Source organism: Trachypithecus francoisi, unplaced genomic scaffold (genome assembly GCF_009764315.1).
Source record: "Trachypithecus francoisi isolate TF-2019V2 unplaced genomic scaffold, Tfra_2.0 Lachesis_group7, whole genome shotgun sequence".
NCBI lineage: Eukaryota > Metazoa > Chordata > Mammalia > Primates > Cercopithecidae > Trachypithecus > Trachypithecus francoisi.
The window spans coordinates 100,075,970-100,086,644 of record NW_022681472.1 but is presented as its reverse complement, the minus strand read 5'-3'; the positions used below and the strand labels follow the sequence as shown (position 1 = coordinate 100,086,644).

The 10,675-nt window shown below is 45.6% G+C and overlaps 1 long non-coding RNA gene across 3 annotated transcripts in view; it reads right to left on the bottom strand.

Moving 5' to 3' along the window:
* Nucleotides 1-10,675, bottom strand: part of LOC117079512 — a 45,202-nt gene that overhangs the window by 18,014 nt on the left and 16,513 nt on the right. The gene's annotated exons all lie outside the window — the stretch shown is intronic.

Genomic DNA, 10,675 nt, shown 5'->3' with positions numbered 1-10,675 from the left:
AAGGAGGGGAGCTTCACACTCGGCAGACCTCATAGCTGTTACACCAAGTGGGTACCTCTTTGCATCTTATGGTATTTTTCCCAAAAAATGCTGAAAATACTGTTGTTTGGTAGATATATTTAAAACATACATTTCTCAAATTCAGATAGCTCTTTTACTATCTCTGATATTTCTATTCCTTTATTTTATTTTCTTCATTTTTTTACTCCTGATTCAAGAGTCTAGATTCCATTGCAATATTACTATGAGGAAGATGAATCTGGTTTATTCATAATTAAAAATTTGTATTTGTTCAGAATTATTCTAAGTATTTTTTTTTTTTTTGAGACAAAGTCTTGCTCTTGTTCCCCAGGCTGGAGTGCAATGGCATGGTCTCAGCTCACTGCAACCTCTGCCTCCTGGGTTCAAGCAATTCTCCTTCCTCAGCCTCCCGAGTAGCTGGAATTACAGGCGCCTGCTACCACACCCGACTAATTTTTGTATTTTTAGTAGAAATGAGGTTTCACCTTGTTGGCCAAGCTGGTCTCGAACTCCTGACCTCAGGTGATCTGCCTGCCTTGGCCTCCCAAAGTGCTGGGATTACAGGCATGAGCCACCACGCCCGGCCAGGGATACAGTTCTTAAAACTGAATCAGGCCGGGCGCGGTGGCTCAAGTCTGTAATCCCAGCACTTTGGGAGGCCGAGACAGGTGGATCACGAGGTCAGGAGATCGAGACCATCCTGGCAAACACGGTGAAACCCCGTCTCTACTAAAAAATACAAAAAACTAGCTGGGCGAGGTGGCGGGTGCCTGTAGTCCCAGCTACTCTGGAGGCTGAGGCAGGAGAATGGCGTAAACCCGGGAGGCAGAGCTTGCAGTGAGCTGAGATCCGGCCACTGCACTCCAGCCTGGGCGACAGAGCGAGACTCCATCTCAAAAAAAAAAAAAAAAAACTGAATCAGAACCATTTCTGGTAGCAGCCAGCTACAAAGGAATCAAATGTATGAGATTCAAGCCACTTCAAATTCTCAACATGTTAAGTGCCTGAGATAGAGAAGGGCTGTCTTCACCCCAGGCCCCCACCCCCAACATCTGTCAGCTTGGTGGGGAAGAAATAGGCACTAGGATATTGTTCCTTTTTGTTTGTTTGTTTTACAGACGGTCTTGCTCTGTCACCAGGTTGGAGTGCAGTGGTGCCATCATGGCTCACTGCTGCTTCAAACTCCTGGGCTGAAGCAATCCTCCCACCTCAGCTTCCCAAAAGGTTAGGATTACAGGCATGAGCCGCTGTGCCCATCCAGGCATTGATCCTTAAGTCCACAGCAAAACACCACGATGTAGACAAAAGCTTGTTCCCCCTTCTATGTACAGACACTGGTGAGAGAAACTGACAACAGTGAGGTATTAACTCCAGAGAGGAACTGGTAACTGATTTGTTAACTTGAGAAAGGAGCTGACATCACTAGTGTTTTACTTCAGAGCAACTGAAACCACTGAAGTGAAATTCCAGAGGAACTACTATTACTGAGATGTTACTTCAGAGGGACTGAGATCACTGAAGTAAAACTTCAGATTAGCTCAGGTAACTGAGGTGTTAACTTTAGAGGCGTTGTCCATTCCCTGAGGTGTTGTTTCCGATAGATGAAATAACTAAGGTGTTACTTCAGAGAAGACAAGAGCGTAACTGTTTCTTTGGAGAAGAGCTGAGATCACTGAGGTGTCACTTCAGAAAGAGAGACAATTTGTGTTACTTCAGAGGATCTGAGTACACTGAGGTGTTTCAGAGAGGAGGTGAGATCACTGGGTGTTACTTCTGAAAGGAACAGACATCACTAACGGGTACTGCAGAGTGGCTCTGACCACTGAGGTTTACTACAGAGGAGCTGAAATAACGTAAATGGGATACTAAGGTAATACTTTAGAGATAGATCATTGAGGTAATTCTTCAGAGAAGCTGAGATCACAGAGGTGTCTCTTCAGAGAAGTTGAAATCACTAACGTGAAACTCCAGAATGGAGGTCACTGACTGCTATTTCATAAAGGAAGTGAAATCACTATATTGTACCATCAGAAAGATGAGAATGCTGAGATGTTACTTAGGAGCTGAGATCACTGAGGTTCTGCTTCAGAGAAAAGCTGATATCAATGAGGTGTTACTTAAGGGAGGAGCTGAGGTTACTGAGGTATTATTCAGGACCACGATGATATCCCTCAGGTGTTAGAAGCTGAGATCACAGAGATGTTACTTAACAGAGGCTGAGACTGCTGACGTGATTCTTCAGAAAGGAAATGAGATCACTAAGCTGTTACTTTAGAAAGGAGACGAAACAACTCCAGCTGTTTACTGGAGTTGAGATCCCACAGGTGTTACTTCAGAGATGGCTGAAATCACTAAGGTGATTTTTTAGAGAAAGGTTGAGATCACTAGGGGTGACGCTTTAAAAAGAGGTTACTTTAGGGAAAAGCTATGACCACTGAGATGTTACTTCAGAATGGAGTTGAGATCACTGAGGTAATAGTCCAAAGAGGAACTGAGATTACTGAGGTGTTACTTCAGAGCCAAGAGATCACTCAGGTTCCTAGATGAGATCACTGAGGTGAAAGTCCAGAAACCTGAGATCACATCAATGTTAATTTAGAGAGAAAATGAGAACACTGTGGTGCTATCTTAAATCTTCTATGAAGGGAAGCTGCTAACCTGTATTAGTTGAGTCCGCAGCTGGCATGTGACTCAGTGGCAGCTGCTCAGTGCCCACTACTATTCAGGCCCCAATTTCTAATCATTAAAGACAAAGTCATATTCCAATTAAGAAGAGAATAATTCAGTTAAATTCAATACACAGGAACATTTTAGAAAGACTGTGTATCACAGGACAAGTTACACAGTACAAGTTATTCTGGATTCCAGTGACCTAGGTTTTCAGGGAAATCCTTCCAAAAAGTATAGTTTGTTTTCCTGCCTTCTTAAAGTGAGCTTAATATCATTCTGCCTGTTCTTGCTGTGTCAGGCTGCCATTGATCCACTGGCGAGAATGCAGGCTCAGGTGTCCATGGAGCCAGGAAGTGGGCTTCAATGCCCTTCTTTCTGAGGAGGATTCCCAGGCCATGTATTCTTGCCACTCACTTCCTCCTCTCCAAGGAGAAAGGTGGCACATGACCTACTGGAAATATGGGCTGTCTACCTTTTTGGAATATAATATCAAAGGCCAGGGCCCTGAACTTTCATGCTGATAACAGCCTTCTCAACCATTATCTGCTGCCTCTGATTTGTCGGCAGCATTCCACCTTTATTTTGGATTTGTTTTATTCAGAAGTCTGTATGTTTTAGGTATTTAAATACTTCTCTTTGGCTAGGCACAATGGCTCACACCTGTAATCCCACCACTTTGGGAGGCTGAGGTGGGCAGATCGCTTGAGCCCAGGACTTTAAGACCAGCCAGACCAACATGGTGAAAATGCCTCTCTAAAAAAAATAAAAAATAAAAAATAAAAAATAAAAATTAGCTGGGTGTGGTGGTTTGCGCCTGTAGTCCCAGATATGCAGGAGGCTAAGGTGGGAGGATTGATTGAAGCTGGGAGTTCAAGACTAGTGAGCTATGAGCATACTACTGCACTCTAGCCTGGACAACAGAGCGAGACCTTGTCACAAAAAATACATACATATTTCTTTTAAAATTGTTTATCCTAACAGCTACTAAGAATTTGAAACGGTTCTCTTCAAATTTTCTATTATTTTGGAAAACATTTTAGTCTGCCTGGAATTTATTTCTGTGTATAATCTGACGCTTTCCAATAAAAAAGTAGTGACTGGAACAAGTATTTGTAGTGAAGAAAGATCAATAACTTTGGCATAAAGATCTACAAATCAGTGATCATAGGACATGAACAGAACACTCCAAAGAAGAGAATATACAACCATGGAAGCCTGGAAAAGGCTCAAGTGTGCCAATCCCAAAACAAATAACATGCTACCTACCCACTAATCAGTAAAGATTATCCTGTAATGACCAGGTATGAGAAGATGTGTGCTTTCATGCATTGTTGATGATATTATCAATTAATACAATCCTTTTTCCCTAGAATTTCTCTGGGCCATAAAGTGGCTTCTTACTGGGGGAAACCCCACCCCCGATATTCAACGTGGGTTCTTTTCTATTTCCCTAAGTGTCAGCTGGTCTGAGAAATAAAGGGAAAGAGTACAAGAGAGAGAAATTTTAAAGCTGGGTGTCTGGGGGAGACATCACATGTCAGCAGGTTCCTTGATGCCCCCTGAGATGTAAAACTGCAAGTTTTTATTAGCAATTTTCAAAGGGGAGGGAGTGCACAAATAGGGTGTGGGTCACAGAGGTCACATGCTTTAAGGGCAATAAAAGATCACAAGGCAGGAGGTCAGGGCAAGATCACAAGGTCAGGGTGAAACGCGAATCACTAATGAACTTCCATGTCCCACTGTGCATGCATTGTCATTGATAAACAAGGTTCAAGAGCAGAGAACCAGTCTGACTCGAATTTGCCAGGCTGGAATTTCCTAATCCTAGCAATCCTGGGGGTGCTGCAGGAGACTAGGGCATGTTTCATCCCTATCTACATCTGCATAAGGCAGACACCCCCAGAGTGGCTATTTCAGAGGCCCCACCCTGGGAATGCATTCTTTTCCCAGGACTGTTAATTATTAATATTCCTTATTGGGGAAAGAATTCAGCAATACTTCTCTTACCCGTTTTCAGTAATAAGAGAAATATGCCTCTGTCCTGCCCAGCCCACAGACAGACTTTAAAGTTACCTCCCTTGTTCCCTGAAAAATCGCTGTGATCCTGTTCTTAAGGTGCCCAGATTTCACATTGTTCAAACACACATGCCTTACAAACAATTTGTGCAGTTAATGCAATCATCACAGGGTCCTGAGGCATACATCCTCCACTTACGAAGATGACAGGATTAAGAGATAGTAAAGACAGGCATAGGAAATCACAAGAGTATTTATTGGGGAAGTGATAAATGTCCATGAAATCTTCACAATTTATGTTCTTCTGCCATGGCTTCAGCCGGTCCCTCCATTTGGGGTCCCTGACTTCCTGCAACAGCTTCTGCTGTGGCTATCCCATGTCCAGTGTGAGGAGACAGTGGTATGACTCATCCCTTCTCTGGAGGAAGATGACAGCACACTGGGCTTGGCATGTGCCAGGCATCCCTGAGGCATCCCTGAGGGAGAGGGGGCATTCCCAAAAAATAGGCTGGGAAATCTCTGGCCACCAACAGCCACTCAGTGTACGGAGGGGCTGGTGATAGAGGCTGGGAGTGTCTTGTCTAGGACTTGGACTTGCCCTGGAGTGGGGGAAACTTTTGGGTGGTAGTAGTGTGTATTAGGGTTCTCTAGAGGGACAAAATAGAATATATACATATATATACACACACACATACATACATATATACATACACATACATATATATGGAAGAACTTGGAAGTCCTATGTTCCAGGACAGGAAGCATCCAGCATGGAAGAAAGATGTAGGCTGGGAGGCTAGGCCAGTCTCTCCTTTTCATGTTTTTCTGCTTGCTTTATATTCACTGGTATCTGATTAGATGGTTCCCACCAGATTAAGGGTGGGTATGCTTTCCCCAGCCCACTGACTCGAATGTTGATATCCTTTGGCAACACCCTTGCATAGACACCCAGGATCAATACTTTGCATTCTTCAATCCAATCAAGTTGACACTCATTATTAACCATTTCAAGCCCACCCCTTGTCAACTTGAACCCATACACATCTCCTGAGATCATACATAATCTTCAAATAAAGACAATAATGTGATAATTACGCCTAAAATACAACTATCTTTTGTACAACTGGAAACAAACCAATCCCCAACCCAAATACTATTACATAAAGTTAATATTTAAGGCCAGGCGCGGTGGCTCAAGCCTGTAATCCCAGCACTTTGGGAGGCCGAGACGGGCGGATCACGAGGTCAGGATATCGAGACCATCCTGGCTAACACGGTGAAACGCCATCTCTATTTAAAAATACAAAAAACTAGCCGGGCGACGAGGCGGGCGCCTGTAGTCCCAGCTACTTGGGAGGCTGAGGCAGGAGAATGGCATAAACCCGGGAGGCGGAGCTTGCAGTGAGCTGAGATCCGGCCACGGCACTCCAGCCTGGGTGGCAGAGCAAGAGTCCGTCTCAAAAAAAAAAAAAAAAGTTAATATTTAAATGCTGACATGATGTCAATAAATCTTATGTCACATGATAAAGGAAAATGAAATAAAATGAAGATATTCTTAGTACAAGTGTATACATGCACAAACATGTTTTGTTTTTTTTCTGAGACAGAGCCTCGGTCAGTTGCCCAGGCTGGAGTACAGTGGCGCAATCTCAGCTCACTGCAAGCTCCGCCTCCCAGGTTCTTGCCATTCTCCCGCCTCAGCCTCCCGAGTAGCTGGGACTACAGGCACCCACCACCATGTCCGGCTAATTTTTTGTATTTTTAGTAGAGACGGGGTTTCACTGTGTTAGCCAGGATATTCTCAATCTCCTGACCTCGTGATCCGCCCGCCCCGGCCTCCCAAAGTGCTGGGATTACAGACGTGAGCCACTGCGTCTGGCCAACACAAACATGTTTTTAACAAAAGAAGGAAAAATACTCATGACAATTACAGTCCCCATTTCTGCAGCTGGTCACATGGTCGTAGCTGATATTGATGACTACCTTCTTCTACTGCCCATTCTGTATTTCCTTTGCCTTCAGCAGGCACCTCCACAGACCATGGTTTTTTTCCTGGTGGAGTGACCCAAACCTGCATTTCTGAAGGGTCTGGGCCATTTGTAGTCCTGCCTGGATTGGGCTGTTATAGATTCCTACTGACCTTAATCACAGGGCATGGTAATATTAAGAGATGCCCCAATGGATCACCTGTATTCCACACATACTCTTCCGTACCTCCATTGTGGAGTAGACTGATTTCATCTTGATAGTCCAGTTCAAGCACCCCAGGCAACACTGTAACTCCCTCTTAGCTTGTTGACTTAAAGGTAGGAGGAGCCCAAAGTGTCCAAGTGGGAATCTGAACTTCCAGTTTAATGGGATTGTTGTGTCTCTTGGTAGCAGCGTTCCTCTCTCTGAAACTAAGACCTCTAGGCCAGCAGAATGTAATGTCACGGGAACACGAAGCAAAAATTTTGCTAGTGGATCAGTAGGGGTGATGGTGAGTGGTGCCCCTTCCACTTCCACCCCTTGATTCCTGGACCCATGAATCCTGGCTATGGGAGAAATATTACCATATATTGGACACTGATTCAGAGCATACACGGCCTTCTGGAGAACTTTGCCCCAGCCTTGCAAAGTAGTGTCACCTAGTTGGCATTGTAATTGTGACTTCAAAAGGCCATTCCACCGTTCTAGCAATCCACCTGCTTCAGGGTGATGGCGAACATGGTAAAACCAGTGAATTCCATGAGAATGAACCCACTATTACACTTCTTTAGCCATAAAGTGAGTGCCTTGGTCAGAGGCAATGCTGTGTGGAATACCGTGACGGTGGATGATGAGGCATTCCATAGGTCCACAGATGGTAGTCTTGGCAGAAGCATTGCCTGCAGGATAGGCAGACCCGTATCTGGAGTGTCTATTCCAGTGAGGACAAACCTCTGCCCTTTCAATGATGGAAGAGGTCCAGTATAATCAACCTGCCACCAGGTAGGTGACTGATCACTCTGAGGAATGATGGTGCCATATTAAGAGCTCAGTGTTGGTCTCTGTTGATGGCAGATTGGGCACTCAGCAGTGGCTGTAGCCGAATCAGCCTTGGTAATTGGAAGTCCGTGTTGCTGAACCCATGGTGGTTCAGCACCTCCATCCTGGCCACCATGGCCACTTTGTTCATGGGCCCATTGGGCAATGACAGGGGTGGCTGGGGAAAGAGGCTGAGTGGTGTCCACAGAATGGGTCATCCTATCCACTTGATTATGAAACTCCTCCTCTGCTGAGGTCACCCATTGGTGAGCACTCACATGAGACACAAATATCTTCACAGTTTTTGACCACTCAGAGAGGTCCACCCACATACCTCTTCCCCAAATTTGTCACCAATTTTCCAATCATGCTTCTTCCAAGTCCCTGACCATCCAGCCAAACCACTGGCTACAGCCCACAAATCAGTATATAATCACACATCTGCCCATTTCTCCTTCCATGCAAAGCGCACAACCAGGTGCACTGCTCAAAGTTCTGCCCACTGGGAAGATTTCCCTTCACTGCTGTCTTTCAAGGATGTCTTAGAAAGGGGCAATAGTGCTGCAGCTGTCCACTTTCAGGTGGTGTCTGCATATTGTGCAGAACCATCTGTGAACCAGGCCCTTGTCTTCTCTTCCTCTGTCAACTGATCATGGAGAACTCCCCATAAGGCCATCAGTGCAGGCTGGGGGAGAGAAGGCAGGGGGGCAGGAGTGGAGTCATGGGCATTTGAGCCACTTCCTCATGTAACTTACTTGTGTCTTCAGGGCCTGCTTGAGCCCGATCATGTACATACCACTTCCATTTGACAATGGAATGCTGCTGTGCATGACCCACTTTATGGCTAGATGGGTCAGAAAGCACCCAGTTCAAGAAAGACAGTTCAGGTCACATGGTGACTTGATGAGCCATAGTCAAACATACAGTTTCCACCAAAGTCCAGTAACAGGACAAGAGCTGTCTCTCAAAAGGAAAGTAGCTATCTGCAGAAGATGGCAGGGCCTTGCTCCAAAATCCTAGAGGCCTCTGCTGTGATTCACCTGTGGGGGCCTGCCAAAGGCTCCAAACAGCATCCCTATCTGCCAATGACACTTCAAGCATCATTGGATCTGCTGGGTCATATGGCCCAAGTGGCAGAGCAGCTTGCACAGCAGCCTGGACCTGTTGCAGAGCCTTCTCCTGTTCTGGACCCCACTCAAAACTGGCAGCCTTTTGGGTCACTCAATAAATGGGCTGGGGTAACACACCCAAATGAGGAATGTGTTCCCTCCAAAATCCAAATAACCCCACTAGGCATTATGCTTCTTTCTTGGTTGTAGGAGGGGCCAAATGCAGCTTCCTTCACCTTAGAAGGAATATCTCAACAGGCCCCACACCATAGACCCCTAGAAATTTTACCGAGGTAGAAGGTCCCTGAATTTTAGTCAGATTTATTTTGCATCCTCTGGCATGCAAATGTCTCACAGTAAGTCCAGTGTGTTTGCTACTTCTTACTCACTGGATCCAGTCAGCATAATGTCATCAATGTAATGGACCAGTGTGACATCTTGCAGAAGCAAAAAGTGATCAAGCTCTCTCTAAATAAGGTTATGATACAAAGCTGGAGAGTTGATACACCTGAGGCAAGACAGTAAAGGTATACTGCTGGCCTGGCCAGATGAAGACAAATTGCTTCTGGTGGGCCTTATGGACAGGAATGAAGAAAAAGACATTGCCAAGTCAATGGTTGCATACCAGGTACCAGGATGCCAAGACCAGCTTGGTTGGGGAGACCCCAACCCAGCGGTGCTAGAGGAATTAAAGACACACACACAGAAATATAGAGGCATGAAGTGAGAAATCAGGGGTCTCACAGCTTTCACAGCTGACAGCCCCGAACAGAGATTTACCCACATATTTATTAACAGCAAACCAGTCATTAGCATTGTTTCTATAGATATTAGATTACCTAAAAGTACCCCTTATGGGAAACAAAGGATGGGTCTGGCTAGTTATCTGCAGCAGGAGCATGTCCTCAAAGCACAGATTGCTGGTGCTATTGTTTGGGTTTAAGAATGCCTTTAAGCGGTTTTCCCGCCCTGGGTGGGTCAGGTGTTCCTTGCCTTCATTCCAGTAAACCCACAACCTTCCAGTGTGGCGTGATGGCCATCATGAAAATGTCACAGTGCTGCAGAGATTTTGTTTATGGCAGTTTTGGGGCCAGTTTGTGGCCAGATTTTGGGGGGCCTGTTCCCAACACCAGGAGGTTGTTGATTTGCACCAGCAATGAAACTGCACCTGGTACGGCAGCTGCAAGTGGAGTCACCACTTGGTTAAGTCCATGATAATCCACGAGTGTCATTCTCCAAGATCCAGCTGTCTTCTGCACAGGCCAAACGGGCGAGTTGACGGGGAGGCAGTGGGAGTCACCACCCCTGCATCCTTCAAGTCCTTGATAGTGGCACTAATCTCCACATTCCCTCCAGAGATTCAATAGTTTTTGATTTACTACTTTTCTTGGTACAGGCAGCTCTAATGGCTTCCATTTGGCATTTCCAACTGTAATAGTCTTTACCAGTCAGGGAGCCAATGTGGGGGTTTGGCCAGCTGCTAAGTATGTCTATGCCAATGATGCATCCTGGCACTGGGAAAATGACCACAGGATGAGTCTGGGGACCCACTGGACCCACTGTAAGTTGGACCTTAGCTAAAACTCCATTAATTACCTGACCTCTGCCTCCTGACCTCAGGTGATCCACCCATCTTGGCCTACCAAAGTGCTGGAATTACAGGCATGAACCACCCTGTCTGGCCATTGTTTTCTTTCTCTTTTTCTTTCTTTTTTCTTTCTTTTTTTTTTTTTTTTTTGAGGCGGAGTCTCGCTCTGTTGCCCAGGCTGGAGTGCAGTGGCGCAATCTCAACTCACTGCAAGCTCCGCCTCCTGGGTTCACGCCATTCTCCTGCCTCAGCCTTCCGAGTAGCT